The sequence below is a fragment of the Tursiops truncatus genome, chromosome 18, assembly GCF_011762595.2.
Source record: "Tursiops truncatus isolate mTurTru1 chromosome 18, mTurTru1.mat.Y, whole genome shotgun sequence".
NCBI lineage: Eukaryota > Metazoa > Chordata > Mammalia > Artiodactyla > Delphinidae > Tursiops > Tursiops truncatus.
In genome coordinates this window covers 54,551,717-54,575,012 of record NC_047051.1, presented here as the reverse complement: position 1 = coordinate 54,575,012, position 23,296 = coordinate 54,551,717, and the positions used below count along the sequence as shown (strand labels likewise).

Sequence of the window (23,296 nt, the reverse complement as noted above, 5' to 3'; positions counted from 1 at the left end):
ATTTTGAATGTTTAATGTATAACTTAACATGTATCTTAGATAGCATTTGGGCTTTCCAATTTTTTGGAGATGAATATAACTTTGTATTACACCCAAAATTCTGGGGATTATGAAAGTCAAGACTGTCTTCAATGATTTTTTTCTTAAATATTCACAGGAACTTAATTTCTCATGTTCCCCAATAGTACTGTCATTGGTGAGTTATGTGACTATTTCTTCTTGACCTACTATCATAATCCTCACTTTCTTTAAAATCAAACAAGAAGCTTAGCTAATTCCTTGACCACTATATAGAGAACACATATCTACCATTTATCTTGCCAGTACCTTGGTCTCTCTTGGCTTCTCAGGTTAGTTCCATTGTGAATCCTTGTTTAATTTCCCTCTTGGGGTTTCAGATTTTATTCTTTCATTCTGTAGAGAAATTCAACTTCCTTTATTCCTTCCCCATATTTCATGACAAATCATTGATATTGCATTAGCAACTTTTTCTTGATACCTATAGATAAATAACAATGTTTATATATGTTTCAGAAAAGCCATCATTTAAATAAAACTTTGAAGATAATATGCAGGAATTATTTTTAAAAGTGATATTTCTTTTCTTTTTCACATGACATGGTATATTAAAAATATCAATCTGAATATGGTAATATTTATTTTATACAAGATTTTAATAACTATGTACTGTACTTGATGAGTATTTAAATAATTTATTTGTCATTATGTTAGTCAGCTCTGATTGCCATAAAAAATACCATAGATTAGATGGCTTAATCAATAGAAATTTATTTTTTCTCAGTTACAGAGGCTGTTAAGTCTGAGATCTAGGGTCAGCATGGTTGGGTTCTGGTTCGGGCTCTTTTCCTGGTTTGCAGAAGGCTAACTTTTCACTGTGGCCTCCCATGGCACAGGGAGGGAGAGATGGCTCTTGTTCTCTTCTTATAAGAGGACACACTCCTATCAGATTAGGGTTCCCTCTTATTACCTCATTTTACCTTATGTAATTACCTCCTAAAAGTCATACCTCTAGATACAGTCACATGGGTGGAGAGGTAGGACTTCAACATATGAATATGAGGAGATACAATTCAGTTCATAGTAGTTATTATTGAGTAGTTACTACCTAAATAATAATATATTGGCCCTTACTGTGTGTTTACTCTATATGGAGTTTACATTTATTGTTACTGTTTTTTCATTCTTTGTTTTGAATATTTGAAATTTTTATAACTGTGTCATTTGGAAATGACTTAATACCTTCTTATCAATTTGTGTCAAAAAATTATATAACTAAAGTCTCATATCTAAATAACAAAAAATGATTTGAATTAATTGTTTTTAAATCTTTAATCTTAAACTGTTTGGATTTATACTTTATTTTAAGTACATTTGCTAATATTTTTAGTTTGTACATAAAATTATGAGGTCCCAAGCAGTCTTATTTTTAAATATTAATCAGTTTCTCTCCATCTATTTACTTCTTCTGAAGCATCTATTAGTATTAACCCAGGCTGTGAAAAGAGTGACTGAAAGAAAGAAGAATGTTAGGCAGTGCTAGGATTTAAGTCATTTGTGACTCAACAAAGAACATTTGCTAAACCAAATGTGCACATCAACTGCAAAGGGAGCTTTTTTCAGACATTTCCTAGATAAGGCCCATTCTTTCCAGATTTCAAAACAGCCAATGCCTACAAAGTCTGATTAATAAAAAAGGATTTGATATTTATATTTAGGACTGAATTACAATCATAAAGAGAAATTCAGTGCTTCTGGATTTTTACAAGCTTCAAACTATTTGATTTTACTAAGGCAAGTACATATACCTTTTTGAAGAAAATATGGAAACATTCAAGTTAAGAAAAAAAAAATTAACACTCAGATAATCATTTTGTAGAGAGATTTCCTTATAGAAATTATTCAGATATCAGAGCATCACATGGAAGAAAAAGTCTGTTATTTTCTAGGAAAGAGAACTAGAAGCATTATTTAGTCAGTAGTCCTAACTTGTAGAGTTTTCTGTTTTCTGATGCTTTCAAGATACACCAATTAGCTTTTTGTTGCAGAAGTCTATATTCATGTGCCAACATTCCATTTCCTTATCTTCTTTTGAAAGCAAGTTTAAGCATTTGCTCTACTAATTTCTCCAAAACAGGGATTTACCTTGCAATCAATCTTTTAATTTACTGTATTTCTATCTTTCTTCTTTTTTAAACAGAAATAGCTGCTGGTTATTATGGAATTGCTTTTAAAATGCTGATAATATGAAGTCTCTATAGATTTTTTTCATGACATGAAGCTTTTTGTATTTCACAAAAGTGTGTTATCAAATGCCCAGGAGGGAGCCTGCCACTACTGGGAAAATGAATAAATAGCAATCTTAAAAATTAAAAATTTCTTATTTTTATTGAGGAAGGAAAAGAGATTCATGGATTCATTAGTCATTATAGTTGAAGATAAATGAAATGTGAGTTTTTATAAGTGGTATCATAAATTGAGTGATGCTGTTTTAGACTGGCATTATTTAAGTGTCGTTTGTGGAGGAAATAGAATATTAAATTTATGTTGCAAACAAGTAGACAAGTAACATATGAGATAAATTCAAGCCATACGAAGTAGTTGTGAGAATTACATGAGATTACAGTATTCATCTCAATACAGTATTGAGATGAACTTGAATTAAGTAGAACATTTAATTTGGGGGGGCTCTGTGTGAATTGAAAGGTTATCCATCCAAGGATTAACCCTGTATGTTATAATAAACATTTATTGATCTAATGAAAAGCATATTACTCAATACTTATATGACCCTGTTTCCTTATCTGCCTTACCAATTTTATCTACTATAATCATCCCAATGTGTAATATGTGAGAATCATAGAATCATATTTAACATCATTTTAAAATAAATGATAAACATCAAGATGAGAAGATTTACTAAGAGAAGTATTAAAGCTTGTTAAATTGTCAGAACAAGAAGTTTTAGACAACTATGTTACCATGGTGTCTGCTTAATGCATTCAACATTTTATAAAGAAAAAAAACTGAAGAGAATACACACACACAGCTTTCATTAGATGCATTGAGAGTGTCAGAATTCTTTAAAAACATGGAGAAATCCTGAACTCCTGCAGGAAAAAAGAAAAGAAATATATAGAAAATATATTAAAAAGGTTAAAAAAAAAAGGAGGGAAGACAATGCTGCTCTAGTTGTTTCATCATCAAAAATCATTATAGGAGTCAAAATGAAGAAATAAGATAAGAAAATGTTTACGGAAAAAATTTTTTTCTAGGACCACATATCCCAAAGATGAATTCAGGTATCATGCCAATACCTAAATTACTGGGACTTAGATTGTCACTGAAAATTGAATGTACCTGAGGGATGTGTTTGTCCTAAGTTAAACTCAGTAAATATGGGGTTTGATGTGATCTTCCAAAGAGAGAGGAATTCCTCACTTTACTGAATACACTTTATAGTATCCTGAATATTAACATGAAGCAGAAAATTTTGACCCACTTAATCACAGTGAAAAATCTTCTAAAATAGTAGCTATTATTCACTGATAACCTACTGTGTTGAAACACAGTAATATGCCTATGCATTCGTTATCTAAATAATGCCTTCTCAATTAAGGTGTCATAGAAAGTTCTAGGTATTCTATGTTAATGTTATTTTCAGCCTTTGAGTTAACAGGTAGGAACCTGAAGGAGCCTGAGCAGGCTTCTGTGTTTTACCCATTGGGACATAAACATATTATCATCTTCTCTGTGTGCAGTAAAGTAAAGGTTAGGAAGCAATGACATAATTCTTACAATGGCCTTATTAAATAGTTACTGTTATTATCCTCACTTTACATAAATTTAAGCTGAAAGAAGTTTAGTAATTCTATTTAAAGAAGTTAAGTAACATTCTCTAGATCCCATGGCTAGAGAATCTTGTGCACTCTAAATCTGTCTGATTAATCTTGAGCTTTCAAGTACTTTACAAGTACACATGATAGAGTCTCTCTACTTCCAAGTCATCTGTATACTCTCCTTCCTCCTTTCTGCCCCTTCTTGGATGAAGGTATTCATGCATTTGTTAATTCCATCCCCATTATTATACTTGCAAATCTTAGTTTACAAATGAAATGCAGTAGAAAGGGTATAGACCTTGGAATCAATGAAACCTGGGTTGTAGCCCAAATTCTAAATGATAGCTAGAGTAATACTTTTAGGTGGGTTAAATTAGTGAACTCCAAACTCTCTAGGATTCTAGTTTAGCTTAATGAATGTAAATATATATGGAGAATTCACCTAAATTAATGGAATGTGTAGCATCTCTCATTAAGCTGGTTTATGGTGGGTAATCCAGTTTCAGTAGACTATGTCAGTGAAGGTGGGCCAGAGCAGAGTATCAGACAGAAGCCCCTGCTAATACCTTCAGTTGCTATCCATTGTCCGTGATCATCCCAGGCACTGGTTGACCATCTGCTCTTTAACCACTGCGATCTGAAAAAACTGATGTTTTGGTTCCATGACCAAATAATGACTTTCCCTCATGTATCTCCTCCCATCAATTAGCCCCAGTTAGTGTATACTTTATCTTATTCAATAATATGAAAGAGCATATTTGCTAGTTATTATTGAACTTCTCCAGACAATCAGATGGGGGGAAATATACTCTGATGTCTGGGAAAGGTGTAGAGGTAAAAATATATATTATCTACAGGGAGCACAGAAGGGTTTCTAATGGATCAAAATTTCTCCAAATTATGGCAAACCAAAAGCAATGTCTTGTTGGATAAGAATGGTCTACACCTAGATGTGCAGCTGCTGGGACACAATTCTAAATAAAATTAAACAATACTCTTGAATCTTACATAGCTCATTGGTTTAGACAGAAGTCTTTCTGATTTCAGATTTAAAAAAGCAGTAAACTCAGAAGGTTTTTGTTTTTTTGGTTAAGGAGTGATTCATAGTAGCTTTCCTTCCAGATATCTATATGATAATAGAGTTTCCAAGTCTAGTTAATATTAACACCTTAGGAGTTTATCTCCTCACTATAAAGTGTATAGTAGTTCCTCTTGTCACACAATGTTATTTTCTTCTCCTCCTTCTCCTCCTCCTTTACCACCACCACCACTATCACTATACTTAACACAAAAAGAGGAGGAAAACTATGTAATTTTGGTTTATTACTGATCTCTCAACAACACTGGACACAGTTCCTGCTATATATTTGGTATTCAGTAACAATCTGGTATGTTACAGGAAATTCTAGAGAGGATAAAGGACCTCAAGGGAGAAGATGATGTATCATTTAGGGTCCAATCATGAAATAAAAACCACATAATAATTTGAGCACTGAAAGTTTAATCTAAATATGTATTATCTACTTTAAAACAGGTTTAATATTAAGAAATAAAGAAGCTCTTAAATATACAAGAGTAGTAGTCATTGAGAAAAAACACTGTCTCCATGACTGAGGATGAGTACAAAGGAAGGAACAAATTTGGAAGACCTCTACCCCCAAGTCCGAAATTTGGATCTCATAAGAGAATAGGAGAACATCTTTTACTGGATGGCAAAGAAATTATCTATAATGTTGTAGGCCAGGAGCTGGCAAGTAGTAAATAAGCACATAATGTCAAAAACACTTACTGAAAAGCTGGCTGAGGTGAGAGTTGGAACTCACTGGGAAACCAGCATGGGGGTGCTGTGGAAACTTGCTGGAAAGCCTCCTTCTGGAGCTCTTGAAAAACCGACTTGAAAGCTTCCTATGCAACAAGCTGCTAAAAGGTGGTTAGACTAAATAATAAATATTTATTTTTTATTATTTGTAATTTATTATTTATTAAAAATTGTAATTTATTACACATTTATAATAAATTTGTAATTTATTATTTATTATTGTAATAAACAAATAAAGTAAAACAAATTATGACAAAGCTCGAGCAGGTCCAGAAGTTACAAGTTGCACGAGCACATAACTCAGACATTTTCAATACCAATTGCTGTTGTATAGTCTCCTCTCCCACAATCCATGTCTGTGGCTTCCTGGAGTGTTTCTTATGACTAATTGACTAAGGATTAAAAAGACCCTCAAGCCTGGTTTACATATATGTTTGCCTGACCTGTTGGTACTGCCTAAATGTGTACAGCTCCAGCACTGCATCCTCAGTCAGGGTCACCCTTTGTCAGTATTTTTCAAATGGACGCTGGCACAATGTTAATATTGTCGGTAGAGGGTACTGGAAGGACACTGGAGGGGAAAAAGGCTTTTCTTGTCTGCTCTCCATTTTGTCTCAGTTGCCAGTCTCCTCAAGGGCAAAGCTTCCTCCAATGCTAGAATCCACCATAGTACAGTTCATTCTGTGCTAAGCTCCTGCTTGTGGATGTTTCTTCAGTTATGGGCTAAGGTACGGTGTGACTTCTTCCAGTCCCAGCTGTTGACAGCAGATAGATTTGCCAGCTCCTAGTTCCAAAAGCAGTTGATTTTCTGCAGTCCCCCCAACACCTTCTTTAATGGCTTCACAAAAGATTGCCACAAGTGAGGCTCCTCACCTGGCTCTCAGGTGACTGTTGTGCATTCCGAGGTGACAGTCCTCTCTGTGGATGGCTTCCCCCAACACCACAGAGAATATATTTTCAGAAACATCTTAGTACCATGTTTCACCATACGGTGATCCATAAACGTGCCTTCCCGTCCCTCCGCCCCATGCCACCTTTGGTAAGGGGGGGAAGAGAGGCTCTTTAGGTAGCTGTTGCAGCTCTATGAGTAACAGATATGATAACATGTATATACCTACATACACGTACACACAGAATTCTTAGTACATTATCTCACACAGCCTGAAATGTGTGTATTCAGTTCTCTTTCTTCATTTCACACTTATGACTTAAGTTATGCAGTCTGAGGAACTAGAGAATTGGGAGGCATGCCACTAAAAGTCCTTATTCTTTCTTCATTCCTCATCCAATTTGTTACCAATTTGGGTCATTTCTTGCTCCCTTTGTATTTATAAACTTACGTGAATCATTTCTACTTCTTTGTTCAGGACCTCATAATTTCTGTCATGGTTAATTAATATTTTTCTCAATTTATTTTCTATCTTGATTTGATCCTTTTGAACCTATTTTTCATAGAGTTACTAGGGTGATTTTTATTAAAATTCAGATATGATTATGGTGTCCCTTTGAAGTAGTTCAATGTTAAAATACTTCGGGGATAATAATCAAGCTCATTACTGAGAAATTAAGAACATTTCTATTCTAGGCTGTAACTACTTTTCAGTCACTTATCATTTCATCTCCTAAACCCTATGTGCTCTTCATACTTAAGCAGAACTATTCTCCAAATAGTGTTTAAATTTAATTGAGAGGTACAAACTACTGTGCATAAAATGGACAGGCTACAGGGGGAGGAGTACAGTGAAATATAGCCATTATTTTGTGGTGATTTTAAATGGAGGATAAGCTATAAAAATGTTGAGTAGCTATGTTGTACACCTGAAACTAACATGATGTTTTAAATCAACTATACTTCAATAAAAAATTTTAAAAAAGAAAGTTAAACTTCAGTAGTTCTGAACTGCTTGCATAACTCATATTATTTTACTCTATCTACTCAGCACCTAGCATTGTGAGTGGTCAATGAATGATTGTTAGACAAACAAGTAAATATATGAATAAAGTGGGTTAGAGAAGCATGGATGAAGGAGCAAATAGACCAACAGTTTCTTGTCATTCAGTTGTGTGAAAAAACTCATACTTGATATTTGGAGATGACTAATTTCTTACAGTATTGTAGAGTAAAATATGCATCAAAGATGTATTCAGTATGGAACATGATACTGATGTAAATATAATTTTATATAAGTTTAGTGTAAAATATGCCTACGTAAATATCCAAAAGTACTCATTAAGATAGTAGCACAATGAGAATGCTTTAAACACCTAAAAATATGAGAAAATAAACAGTTCAGTAGGAAAAAATTAACCAACTAAGCACAAAGAGCTTGATAAAAGCCCAGGAGAGGTAGGACTATAGATTGCTATAGAAAGAAGTGGAAAGAAAATATGTAAAGACAGTCGATTTAATAATGTGGTGGAAAGCTAGATAACTAGCTGGAGAATGGACAGAAAGATCACCCTCTTGCAGAGAAATTAAAATAGGTGATTTTTTTTTTTAAGGAGAGAAGGAAAACAAGAATAAAAATATAGTGGAGCCCCTTAAATTATAAATCAATAAGAAGGCATTTTAGTTAAGATGAATATGACTAGAATCTCAAAGCCGAGAATTCTCATTCACAAATCTGGCATGGTCAGACTTCTACCAGTTGCTATGGATGGAATGTTTCTGTTCCCCCCAAATCCATGTTAATTCCTAAACCCAGTGTGATGGTATTAGAAGGTGGGGACTTTGGGAAGTGATAGGTCATGAGGGTAGAACTCTTAAGAGTGAAATTAGTGCCCTTATAAAAGAGATCACAGAGAGCTCCCTTGTCCCTTCCTCAGTGTGAAGATATAGTGAAAAGAGAGCAGTCTGTGAACCAGGAAGTGGGCTCCCACCAAACAGTAGATCTGCCAGTGCCTTGATCTTGGACTTCCAGGCTCTAGAACTGTGAGAAATAAATTTCTGTTATTTATAAGCCACCAAGTCTATAGAGTTTTATCATACCATCCTGAACAGACAAACATACCAGTTTAAGCTTCTGAGGTTATTTGCATTATTTGTTATGAGAAAAAAAAAAAAAAATCAGTGAATGGATGCTATTTATACTGAGCTTGCAGTTTGATCCTAATCCCTTACCAGTGTCTTTTGAGATAATGTAGAATGTCAAGAAGTTTGAAAAACATATTTTGCCTATTATAGAATCATGCTAACTGACCTTCCTAGTAGTTCCTTCATCTCCTGTTCCATCCTGCTAACATTGAGTCTTCACAAGTAGGAGAGGAAACTACTTTTTTTTTTTTCTTTTGCGTTACACAGGCCTCTCACTGTTGTGGCCTCTCCCGTTGCGGAGCACAGGCTCCGGACGCGCAGGCTCAGCGGCCATGGCTCACGGGCCCAGCCACTCCGCGGCATGTGGGATCTTCCCGGACTGGGGCACGAACCCGTGTCCCCTGCATCGGCAGGCGGACTCTCAACCACTGCGCCACCAGGGAAGCCCGAGGAAACTACTTTTGATGGATAAGATTCCATTTTCTTGAAAGCTTTTCAGAGCAAAGAGAGAAAAGAATTTTTAGAAAGGGAGAAAGTCATCTAGCAATACTCACAGGGGTTTTAGGAGTCCCATTAACAAAAAGTTTTCTCTCCTTAGCCCTTTTGTTTAAAAGCTTCAATTAACATTACCATGCAGAAATTTTCTGTCTTGATTCCTATCTGGCTTTCTCCCTGCAAGTAGAGCAAGTGAGGAGAGACAAAGAGGATGGGATCTCTGAGATATTAAAGGTTAGTCACTTGTTTTTTTCATTCACTCAAAGTTTGATACCCAGACCACCTACATAAATACCACCTGTGGTGCTTTTTAGACGTGCAGTCTGCAGGCAACACTCAGACTTACTAAAACAGGTTCTAAAATATGCCTTAAAATACTCTGAGACAATTCTTATGTAAAACAAACACTCTGACCACTGCTATAATGTCTGTTCTACAAGTGTATTTGGAAACTTAACTCCAAACTAAGGTGGAATACAGAAAAACAGAATAGCTTAGGATATAAAATAGAGCACAATAGTATGATTACTTTGTTCAATGAAATGTTAACAGAAGTGACATGTGTCATTTCCACTGGAATTTTTCAAAGCCTGAAAATAAATTATATTCTTTTTCTTCTGCCAAGGTGATCTTGAAAGCGAATATTAAGATGAAGCTATATCAGCTGGGATCCCAGAATCACCATAATGAGCTAAACATGCTGCCAACATGATAATACTCCTAGTCTGAGTGAGAAATAAACTTTTGCAGTGCTAAGCCATGAGATTTTAAGACTGTTACTATGGCATACCCTGGGGCGGACTACTATGGCCAGTTACTCTATTGCACTAACATAGGATTGAGATATGTTATCAATACCAACAACCCACCTTTTCTTCTTGCTCATGTTTATTTATCTTCGGGGGTGGGGGGATCCTAGTGCTTTCCATGTGTTGCCCTTTGAGCATTTTTCTTCCATGTGGGCTTCTCTTTCCCTGTTTTATTAGTGTGTTTTTATTCTCATCTTGTCTTTTCTTGCTTATATCAAAAATTTTCCACAAATGACTGAGTATGCAAATGGCAAAAGGCTCTGCAATGTGGATCTTGTTAGACTTTTTTACTATTTTTTTGTTGCATTGAATATTTAAAATTGGCTTTTGGAATGAGGCAAGTGTTATCTAAGTTCAGTTTGCTATTTGGATCACAGTCTGTAGTGGGGCTTTTTGAAGAACGTTTATCTTCTATGTCTTACATGTTCAACTGGCATTTTTTGAAGTCGAATACATTTTTCATAGACTGTTGTTTTTGATTATCTGTTGATATATTTTTGAATGATTAGAGATATGTTTTATCTTGTGAACATCTACAGATTGCTTTTGCTTCCCCACATTTTCTAACTGTTTAATATTAATTCCTCCTTTTAAACCGTAAGCTGTAGGACATTGATGTACACAAACTTTTTCTTAAATTTGAATATTTACTAATATACATCTGTAGCTGTGCAAGTCTCTGTAAGGATCTTTGATCCTGATGCATGGTCTTCTTACATGGAAGCATGTAGTTTATTTTAAATATTCTAATGGTATTTGTGGTTTTCTCTCTCCTGAGAATGAACAAAATATAATAACCTTCAGAGTATACTGAGTTTATTAACTTTCTTGTAATATGTGCACCTATTCATTTATGTAGACCCACTGCTTTCCACTTCTGTCTCCCACCATATCATGTCATAGGTAGTAATAATCTATAGTGAATGTACAGTAGGAAACAGCTATGGAATAAAGATGGAGGTAAAGTGATTCTAGCTATTTTAGAAAGAAACTCAGGACTAAAAGCATGAAGGTAGAGTGATAGCAAGGTAGCAACCTCCCCTGACCCTTCTCAGAAGATATTCAATTCATAAATATGGTCTATCGTGTGTGAATTCTGATTATAATCACCTTAGAAATAAAGGGAAAGCAATCACATAATGGAAAATTTCCTACACAATATTATTAATATAATTATGATTAATACTTCTCAGAAAATAAAGTCAACTATAGTACAAGTACTAAGTATGTTTTGGTTTAACATATAAAAGAGATTATTCAATAATATATTTTGTATCAGTTGATATGGACATGACTAAGCTCTAGCAAGGATATGAAAATGTTGGGAAAATGCAAATTTCCTGCATGTATGGTCTTTTGTTGTCCAATTCTATTACAATAACTGCCCACCTAAGAATAAAAAACTGAAAACAGATATCAAGCAAGGATTATTGACTAAATTGGTCACTGCCATCTTATCTGTCACTAGCCAAACCTGTCCAGAGGGAAAATCTCTGGTTGTAAATGCATTGTAATATAGAGTAGGTGGCCAGCTGATGATGCAAGCACTTCCTCTTTTGCCTTCTAAGTTCATGACATCTGATGAATACATCTCTTTTTAAAGAAAAAGCATTATTTTTAAAGTACCTCGTTATGAGTGCTCAATTCAGTAAGAGCAATAGGTTACAGGTAGAGAGACAAGGGAGTATATTGAGAAACAATTGTTTAAATTCCTTAAGAAGTTTAAAGGATACTTGAAAACTTCTTAAGGAATTTAAACAATTGTTTAAACAATTGTTTAAATTGAGCAAAATTCAAAGGAGTGACTAGATGTTAATCTACTGTCTTTCCCACTGTGGTCCAATGTTTTACCAGAGAATTTGCTGTAATGTAAGAAAGGTAGAAATTTCTCAGTGTTTCTGATCATATTCCAAATTCCCTACAATTATTTGAATTTTACACCCCTTTTGACTGTTCATTAATATTTACTTGGAGAGTTGAAGAATATTAATCAGGTAACTATATTTCAGTGATCATAACCACTCACCATATTTTTATTGGAAGAATAAATGGTTGAGGTGGTATTAACAACAACCTTATAAAAAATACAATTAAAATTACATGAGACATCATTCATTCCGTTAGAAGGCACAGTTTTTAAGAAGTAGATCTTGTTCAGTGTTCTCCAGAGAAACAGAACCAAAAGTATAAGGCCATTGGGGCAGAATTCACTGTTACTGGGGGGGAGGGTCAGGGGACTATCCTATTCTGGCCTTCACCTGATTGAATGAGGCCCATCCACATTAAAGAGAGCAAACTGTTTTACTCAGTCTACCTATTTAAACATTAATCACATCCCAAAACACAGAATAACAAACCCCTGAATAATATTTGACCAAACATCTGGGCACCGCATGGTCCAGTGAAGTTGCTGCATTAAATTAACTATCACCAAGTGTAATCACTTTATCACTAGCTTTCTATTTGTTACTTGGAAAATATATGTCAGCTTTTCTCTTGAATCTGTAAGTCAAATTATCTGTCAAATAATACTGGTTTTCCATTACTTCAAAGAGATAATGCAAGATTAATGTGCTAGTTTCATAATACACATTGAGTTCCTCATAAGAAATAAAGAATTGACATGTTAATCTTATCAATATGTTATAGTATTTTAATATATTCAGCAAAGACCATCATTCACTATATGACATGAATAATGAAAAACATCTAAGGACAAGAAGAAAGTTTGTAAAATCTTTTGAGGAATTCATGAATAGATGTGTATATAACTTGTGTTCTATAATGTATACTAGGTACAGTATTATAGGATATGATAAAGGAAGAAAACTGATATAATCTAATTAGATTTTATTTTAAAGTTTGTACTGTCAGGGTAGCCTTGAAGTGTTTTTCAGTATACTTTATCAATGGATATCATACTAAAGATCATTCATTAGATTTACCTTCTAATCCAGGAACTTTGACCAACACCATGGTCAAATCAGTTTGATTTTAAGATATGCATTTGTAAAATTGTTAGAAGAAAGACATGATCTCTAACAAAACATCCTGTTTTAAGATTCTGTATTTTATACGGTAGGTCGCAAACCAGTAGCCTATAGGTTTAAAAAAAAGAAAACAGGAACATATCATTTACAAAACAGAAAATTTTACATAAAAATTAAATGGCTGTACTTCTCTAAAAAAATAAGATCTGGCAACTCTCCCCTAAATTTGCATATGGTATCAGTTTGTACCAAGGGTATAATCTTTCCATTTTATTTCTTATCCACTATTTAAACAAATATGTTTTGAGTATCAGAGACTCAACATTCCTACCTTAGCCAGTGCTTTGGCTTTTCCACCTTTGGTAAACAGTTTTAATTGCAATTCATGTTCTGAAAAAGACAAAAAAAACTTAACTGATTTTTGTTTTGTTTTGCCTAACGAAATTGATGAATTAGTCCATGAAGTCATATGAATATCATATTAAAAGTTTATTAAGTCCTGGGATGTTACCAAATAGTAAAGTCTCATCTCTTTTAAGAATAATGTGACTGGTTATTGCTTTCTTCTTTCATTTGCTATCCAGATTGACCCCAAATGACTCAATTTTATATGAAGGGAAAAGAAGAAAATAGTCTCAATTTGCTCATAATGAAAATGAGTACTGATACTACTTTTTACTGAATAAATAAGTGTTTACCAAAATACGTCAACGCAAGGAAAGATATTCACAAGTGAGTCTAAATTCTTGATTTATCTCTAGAGAACTGACTTAAATCTGATGTCATCAACTATGAGTACATAAAACAATGAAAATGTATTACTTTAAAAATTTTTAATCATTTAAACAGCCCTTATCTTGCTACTATACCCTTTACCAAGAGGTGGCAGTACCATATTTTCAACCTTCAAGCGATGAGAAATATTTATATTGACTTAATGTTATCATTTTTTCCCTTTTTCTGAAAATTAGTAATACAAGTCAGTATTTAAGTGTATTCTCATATAAATCAACTAATGTGTGATAATTACAGCATATTCTTTGTAGGCCATCATGAATCTTCTTTATAGATATTATCTAGAGCTTTCTTTGTATTATAGACAGTGTTCTCTAATGATTGCCAGCACATACACACCAGACTGCCTTACCCCAATATTCAGTTCTTAATGTGCTTAAGGAATGATAAGTATAAAAGTAACTTAAGTAAAAATACAATCTATTGTAATTTAGTGATATATATGGGGGTTGGCCCAAAAAATGTTATAATGTTTATGTAAAACAAAGGAATTTTGATTTAAATGATAAAGACCCTTGTTTCTCTCAGTGTGGTCAACATTAGTACCCTGAGAGCTCATTATATGTAGAATCTCAGTACCCACCCAGACTTACTTAATCTAAATGTACATTTTATCAGGATCCCCAAGTGATTTGAATGCATATTAAATGGTGAGAAGCACTCATCTGAACTAATGATTACAAAAATCATCATCGATAATCACAACTGGCCTTAGAACAGTGTTTTATAAATTGTGTTCCACCAAATCCTGTAAGTGTGAAGTACTGCTTCTCTGACTACTGTGAGAGAAAGAAGTGTCCTAGAGAAGGACAGTTACACTCTCATCTGTTTGTTTGTTTTTTAATTTTAGTGAAAACACTTAACATGAAATCTACTGCCTTAACAAATGTTTAAGTGTACAATACAGTATTGTTGATGACAGGTATAATGTTGTACAGCAGATCTCTAGAATTTATTCATCTTATTTAACTGAAACTTTCTACTCATTGACTAGTAACTCCTCATTTCCTCCTTCCTCCAACCCCTGGCAACCGCTCTAACATTCTTTGATTCTATGAATTTGACTATTTAAGATACCTCATATATGTGGAATCATGCAGTTTTTTGTCTTTCTGTGTCTAATTTATTTCACTTAGCATAATGTCTTCAAGTTTCATCCATGTTGTCATGTATCACAGAAGTTCCTTTGTTTTTAAAGCTGAATAATATTCCATTGTGTTTGTGTGTGTATGTGTGTGTTCATATATATATATACACACATACATACACATTATATTTTCTTTATCCATTCATCTACTAATAGACATTCACGTTCCTTTCTTACCTTGGCAATTATGAATAGTGCTGCAGTGAACATGGGAGTACTAATATCTCCTTGAGAACCTGATTTAAATTACCCAGAGGTGTGATTACTGGATCATATAGTAGTTCTGTATTTAATTTTTTGAGAAATTTAAAAAAATGTTTTCTGTAGAAGCTCTACCATTTTGCAGTCACACCAATGGTGCATGTACTGGTTGTTCCAGCACTTTGGGTGAAAAGACTATCTTTGCTCCACTGTATTTGTCATTGCCCCTCTGTCAAAGGTCAGTTGACTATATTTACATGAGTCTATTTCTGAGTTCTCTGTTATGTTCCACTGATCTATTCTCTTACCAATACTACACTGTTCTGATTACTGTAGCTTTATAGTAAGTCATGAAGAAGTCAGCTAGTGTCAGTCCTCCAACTTTGTTCTTCTCCTTCAATATTATGTTAGCTATTCTGGGTTTTTTTGCCTCTCCATTTCAATGTAAGAAACAATTTGTTTCTATCCACAAATAACTTATTGGGATTTTGATTTTAATTGTATTAAATCTATAGATCAAGTTAGGAAGAACTGATATTTTGACAATATTGACATGAATCTTAACTATTCATGAGTATGGAATTTCTCTCCACTTATTTCGTTCTTCTTTGACTCCTTTCATCCCAGTTTTATAGTTTTACTCATATACACCTTGTATATATTTTGCTAGATTTTTACCTAAGTATTTCATTTTTGCAGGTGCTACTATAAATGGTATTGCATTTTTAATTTTAAATTTCACTTGTTCATTATTGGTACATAGGAAAGTGACAAACTTTGTATATTAACCATGTATACTGCAACTACGCTAACTTCTTATTAGTTCTAGGATGTTTTTGTCAATTCTTTTGAATTTTTTGCATAGACAAAGAAGACACTTTTATGTCTTCCTTCCCAATCGGTATACATTTTATTTCTTTTTCTTGTCTTATTGGATTAGCTTGAACTTCCTATATGATGTTGAAAGGGGGTGGTGAGAGAAGGCTTTCTTTTCTTGTACCTGCTCTTAATAGGAAAGCTTCAAGTTTCTCATAATTAAGTATGATGCTAGGTAATAAGTGTTTCTGTTGATATTTTTCATTAAGTTGAGGAAATTTCTCTCTATTGCTATTTTACCAGAAGTTTTTGTCACACTTAGTGGTGGATTTTGTCAAATGCTGTTTCTGCATCTATTGATATGATCATATGATTTTTCTTTTCAGTGTGTTGATGTGAAACATTACATTAGTTGTTTTTTGAATATTGAGCCAGCCTTGCATACCTGGTATAAATCCCACAATGTCTTGGTGTATAATTATTTTTATACACTGTTGGATTTGTTTTCTTCTTGTAGTTATACAGTTTCGGGTCTACATTTAAGTCTTTAATCCATTTTGTATTGTTTTGTGTGTGTGTGTGTGTGTGTGTGTGTGTGTGTGTGTGTGTATGTGTGTGTGAGTGTGGTGTAAGATAATGGTCCAGTCCCATTGTTTTATGTACCTGTTTTCATGCCAGTGCTAATACTGTTTTGATTACTGTAGACTATACTTTGAAATCAGGTAGCATGATGCCTCCAGCATTAAAACTGTAGTCGTCTTTGGGCAGTATTGATATTTTAACAATAGTAAGTCTTCCAGTCCATGAATATAAATATTTTTCCATTTTTATGTGTCTTTAATTTCTTTTATCAATATTTTATAGCGTTTGGTATACAAGTCTTTTGCTTTCTTAGTTAAGTTTATTCCTCATCTGTTGTATATACAATTGAGTTGCCTATTATGTGTTGAAATGCAAAATCAGCACTAACAGTGAAAATCATTTAAATTTTCCTTTAGAATTCTTAGGAAAAAATACACTGCATTCAGAACATCTCTAAAGTATTTTAAGGCAAGCAATTTTTAATTCATTTATGAAATAGATCACCTTTTTGGCCTGATCACTGCTGCCTTTTTGATGGACTACATTGTAAATATATGTCTTTATACACTGAAGTAATAATTGGTTCTGTACGAAAGTTAAAAGAGAGTGGCTTTTGACAAAACAAACAAGCAAAAAAACTTTAAGTTCACATCTCTCACATAACTTATTTTCAAGGAAATCTGTCCTTGACTACAATGGACAGAGTTACGTATGACAGTGATCATTCTCTCTTTCTCCTTCACTTTTCCTCTTAATCTAACATTTGTTAATATAATTAAAGTAGTAACATGATAGAATTCTACCTTAAGTTTCTCTTTAAGCTCTCCACTAAAATATGAGAGGTTGAGTGTATTATATGAAGTAGATGATTAGTGTATATATACTTCCATTGCCTTTGTTACAACTTCACCTTAGTCTCAGTTTGTATCAATTGATATCCATGACATATTTAATTTTTTACTAATAATAGAGGAAATTTAAGTTACAAAAGAGAGTATATGGGGGAGAATAAAAGAGAAGGTTGCATATAATATGACATCTATCAGTGTTAGGTCTTACAACTTAGTTCACTTTCCAAATTAGTAGATGAGAGGGTTTAGAATTTTCTCAAATAGATGAAAGTAGGTTTTTGAGATAGAAAAGTCTGATGCAAGCATTACTAATTCATAGTTTATATTTTAAAATGAAAATCCTTCTCACTTCCAGAATCAACCTGGCAATTACTACTCCACATGATGAGAATATCCAGATGTAAGGTGTTTGTTTGTTTTTAGGTGAATGTCAGCATCTTCATGTTGTGGAAAGTGACTACAGTGTTCATCAGCAGTTTGGCAGGCACTGGGCATGTATGGAGAAAGAGCAGTGACCTTGCACAGCAACTTATGTTAACGGACTGTTTTATATGGACAGGTAAGGCATCCCTTTGGGAACTCCTATAAATTGTGGGAGAGGGATAAAACATTGAATGAACTAGTTTCTATCAGGATAGTAGGAATTCTATTACTATAATTTAATTTAAAAAATAGCAATGACAGTCTTCCACCAACAGCATACATGGATTCCAATTTCTTCACATCTTCACCAACAATTATTATTGTTTGTTTGTTTCTTGGATAATATTCATCCTGACAGGTGTGAGATGATATCTCATTGTAGTTTTCATTTGCATTTCCCTGATGATTGATGAATTTGAGCACCTTTTCCCTTTACCTGTTGGCCATTTATATGTCTTTGGAGAAATGTCTGTTCAAGACCTTTACCCATTTCTTAATTGGGTTATTTGGTTTGTTTTGCTATTGAGTTGTAGGAGTTCATTATATTTTGGAAATTAAGTCCTTATCATATATATGGTTTGCAAATATCTTTTTTCAGTCCACAGACTGCCTTTGCAATGGGTATAAAGTTACAATTATACAAGAGCCCATTAGGTACTAGAAAGGGAAGGCACTCATGACACTCTATCTTAGAGAGACACTCCTATATCTTTTCTCTCAAAACAAAATTATGTGTCACAGTTCTCCAAAAGTTTTGCAAGAAACTTACATTTAAATATACGGTTTGTCATCTACCATGAGTCAGTTTAGACCATGATGTGATTTTCCTTTTATATAACCTTAATGATAACTCTATTAAAAACAATAGGAGATGGCCCTCCCTAGCCCCTGTGCCTCTCATGGAAAACACATGTGAAAGCTTCTAGATATCCTCCCACAACCACCCCCATAGTTATCACTCAGCAATTCCATGAAATGGATGAATGGATAATTGCTGTCTGAAATGGGTTAGAACCTTCTGGCTACTCAGAATGGAAATAAATACAACTTCTTACAATAGGGCAGACCTGAGGCCAGATTAGCAAGAACTAATCTCAGAGAAGTGTTACCAACAATTAGGACACCATTTGGTCACCTGTGTTTGAACCTATTATCAGGTATACAGCATGCAGTACTATCCCAAATTCTTCCCCATTAACCAAATAGAGCAGAAGATCATTTATTACCCAGTAGATCATAACATTTTGGACAACATGTTCACTATCCGTTCCCATGAAATTTCTTCACATCCCATTAATCAATATACAGAAAGCCTATATTCTTCCTTTTCCAGAAGTAAATCTATATCAACATGCTATCCTCATTCTAAAATTGTCAAGAACTATGAGAGATCTGTGACTTTGCTCTACTTAAAAGCTGGCACATAATTTGCCACAATTTTAGAAATGCTGGCAGAATACAGGAGACATGAGTCATAGAACTTTATGGCTAATGGCAATATAAGCAGCATGAACATCAGAGTATTTCCTCAGTCCACTTTGCAACTAAGGCTCATGGGAATAACCCAAATAGGTCCAAATAGATGCCTGAGAATGCAATAGTTTGCATTTTATGAAAGGCATCCTGACTTTAGGAAACTGAAATCTTTTATAAGGGAGGTAAGCATGCCTGCTACAAAGGGAGACATTGTTTCTGTCTTCTTAGGCTGATTGCTAAACAAATACCTTTGAAAACAGTCTGGAACAAAGGCAGTCAAAGTCTCTGCAAAATGTCAGGAAACCTCAGGTACCCATAAAGAATTGTCTCTCAGTATTGGCTTCCTCAGCTTTACCTACTTTTCTTCTTTCTCTCTCTCCCTCTCTACTCCTTCCTTCCTTTCCCTTTATTTCTCTTTCTCTCTCTCTCTCTCTCATTCTTTCTTTCTTTCCTTTTTTATTTCTTCTATTCTTGGCTTTAATGGTCTTCACAAAGATAGACTAAAATAGTAGTAAATAAATATTTTCAGGTACAATGATACATAAAGATGAAATAGTCCTGATTTCTTTTGTTGTGCAATTAGTTTAATTTTCTCCTTCAGATATTATTTTCATACATCATATATATGTTTCTATGTGAGTGTGTGCATGTTGCAGGGGGGGCAACACTTAAAATGTTATAAGTTAGCGTTTGTATCAAATTTGCTTAATGTAAGTTTGTATGGTCAGATTTTCAGACTATTCCTGTGGAAATTATATTCAATAGGCCTAAGATGGTACCCAGAGTTTATATTTTTAGGATAGAGCAAACTGAAATCTTAAATTAAGCAATTTGAGGAAAACAGGCATGGAACATTTTTTTAAAAGAGAAAGAAATGGACATATCTTTACTAAACACACTTTTTACAATGACAAGATAACTTCAAATGGTCAAACCTTTTTTTCTTTGTGTGTTAATGAGGTAAACACATTTTTGCTTTGTTCATAACTAATGTTTTCTTTAAGTGTATCAACAAAGAACAAATTAACTGCAATTTTTATTGTAGCATGTAGATGCAAAATTTTTATTGTAGCATGTAGATGTAATTTGATATAGCAACTTTATGCAAATTAATTTAGTGCCACAGAAAAACACATCTGTAACACTTAACAAATGAGAAAACAAGTAGAACAAAAGAAATATGAATTGTAAAATTTAATTTATCTCATAACATCTTGCATCATATTGAGAGAAAAAAATTAAACCCTGAAAATCCTAAATGCAAGAATATTGTATCAAAAATGAAAACAAATAATTGATATTCTTTAAAATATTTTTATTTGATAATGTTAAAATATTTTAAATGTCAATGTACAATAAGAAGCTATAAAATAGATCATTTAAAGTATCTTTTCACATACAGTATTTGGGCAAATAGGAGAGTCTATCCTGACTTGTATAGTCTTCAAAATTAAATTAATGCCTAATTTAAATTGTAAAATATCTCTATAATTCTCACAGTTTTATATGTTTCATGAAATTCTACTAGTCTTTATGTATACATACATTACATATCACGTAATAGTTGGCCTGAATGCCCAGAAATATCAACATTTTCTCATGTCTGGACTTTTTCCCCTTCTGTTTCATATATCTTGGGATATATCTTAATGAATCAAATTCTGGTGTCTTAATACAAAAACTAAAAAAGACCACTGCTTTCTCTTAATCAGCTTCAGGGTAAGCAAAGTGCAGACACACTAAAAATCAGTGGAGACTAGCTCCCAACACTGAGCTGACAGCTAGAATTTGCTCGGCCATCTCTACACTCTGTTATCATCCTTCCCATTTGTTTTGTTGTTGATGTTACTAAGATAGGCAGGTCCAAGGAATTCCTGAAATTGTTTTACTCTTGGATTTTGTAGTTGTCATTCGTGAAAGTATTCTCCTACCTGCCTGAAATTAGAACCTCAGAATTTTGAAACAAGAAAGAATGTTTGGATTTAAGGATTTAATGAAGAATTGTTGAATAGAATGCTCTAAACCAGAACTTTGGAGGTAGATACCAGTTGAGAAAAGAGAAGAGAAGATGGAGCTTTGAGATTTCTTTGTGGGTGGAAATAACAGGGAGAGATACTGGAGAGGTCAGTCAACACTTGCTCAAATAAAAACAGAAGTTATTTTAATTGTAGTTGATAGAGTTGTGAACTGTCAAACAATTTCAAATGTAGTCACTTAAAAAACATCGTATGATACTTATATAATTATGTGAATTTGAACAGTTTATGAAAATACATATTTTTCTCAGTACTAGAACAAATCTATTGTTTTAGGTACTATTACAATGTGCAATGTAAAAAAATGAAACAATTAAAGAATACTATAGTGTTTCCCAAAGCTTTTAAAAGCTGTGTCATATTTATTGAATATATAATGCTCTAGTACATCAGGGGACAAAACACATTTCCTTCCCTACCAACAAAATAATGGATTGTTCTTATCTCAAATAAAATTTTGCATACTATAATTTTATTGAAAGAAAATCCTAAAATATGGAGCTTTGGAACTCCATATATTAATGATTAAGAATAATAAATGAATCTAGGCCAAAGGCTAATCTACTTCAAATTTTAAGGTATTTCTTATAGCTCAAAGATATATATATATATATATATATATATATATATATGGAATCATACACTTGCAGCCTTTTCATATTGGCCTCTTTCACTTGGTAAATGCTTTTAAGTTTCCCCATGTCCTTTCGTGGTTTGGTAGCTCAATTCATTTAAGTGCTAAATAATATTCCATTGTCTAGATGTGCCACTATTTATCCATTTACTGACTGAAGGACATCTTGGTTGCTTCCAAGTTTTGGCAATTATGAATAAAGCTGCAATAAACATCTATGTGCAGGTTTTTGTTTAGACAGAAGTTTTTAACACTGTTGGATAAATACCAAGGTGCATGATTGCTGATTCGTATGATAAGAGTATGTTTAGCTTTATAAGAAACTACCAAACTGTCTTTCAAAGGGGATGTACCATTTTGTGTTCCCACCAGCAATAAATGAGAGTTCCTGTTGCTTCAATCCTCCTCAGCATTTGGTGTTGTCAGTGTTCTGGATTTTAGCCATTCTTATAGGTATGTAGTGGTATCTCTTTGATATTTGCATTTTCTGATATTATTGATCCCTAATTTGTATTGGTTGGTTTGGGCTGAGCAGTATTTTGAGCTAATACCTGCAATTCCACTGCCCAGTGATGTGCTATAACTACTATTGTATTCATTCAGAAATTAATTCATTTAGTATTCAATGACTATTTGTTGAGCTTTTTTTTTTTTTTTCTCTTATGTTCTAGACACTTCCTCTAGTACTAGGATTATAGTAATGAACTATAAAGACACGTTCACTGCCCTCCTGGAAGTTAAATTTTTATGCTGGAGACAGACACCGAACAAAAAAAAAATTATGAAAACAGTGAAGTGATAACATTTTCCTCAGTGCATCATGAAGAACTTGAGATATATAACAAGAGGAGCTTAGCTAGTCAGAAAGGTCAAAACTGTAAATTAAAACTCTGAACCTAGTATGCTGCCTTCAGGTTATTTATACCAAAATGAAACCACCTACGCATTCAAATATTTTTCTTCTATGATTATAGCCCTTTCCCTCCCTCCCAGGTTTAGCTCTTTAATACATAGAAGAGATTTTCCCCTTCTTGAATTTGCATTTTCTTCTGATTATCATGCCTAATGTTAAAAATGATTAAAGAAGACAATTTAGGTTATACAAACAAACTTTAATTACTTTATGAAGTGGAGAGTGTCTTTTCAGAGAACAGTAAATGGCACAAAGCAGGAAGCTTCTATAGGATAAAGAATAAAAAGCAAGAAAGAGACAAATAGAAAATAGCTGATTGGCTGGGACTACATAGCCAGCCTTGTTTGGGATGAGAAGGCCCAGAGCTGGCTTGGAGTTTAGGGATTCGCTGACTGGATATACAGTGTTTCTGGACAAG

The 23,296-nt window shown here is 33.6% G+C and overlaps 2 long non-coding RNA genes across 2 annotated transcripts; both read left to right on the top strand.

The window, feature by feature from the left end:
• The first annotated feature begins 9,404 nt into the window (after positions 1-9,404).
• On the top strand, positions 9,405-13,621 carry LOC141277026 (uncharacterized). The gene is made up of 3 exons (XR_012327591.1): positions 9,405-9,439; positions 9,831-9,934; positions 13,589-13,621. It is a non-coding gene; the product is annotated as an uncharacterized lncRNA (long non-coding RNA).
• LOC141277025 (uncharacterized) lies at positions 13,610-22,408 on the top strand. The gene is made up of 3 exons (XR_012327590.1): positions 13,610-13,736; positions 17,820-17,955; positions 22,338-22,408. It is a non-coding gene; the product is annotated as an uncharacterized lncRNA (long non-coding RNA).
• The last annotated feature ends 888 nt before the right edge of the window (positions 22,409-23,296 follow it).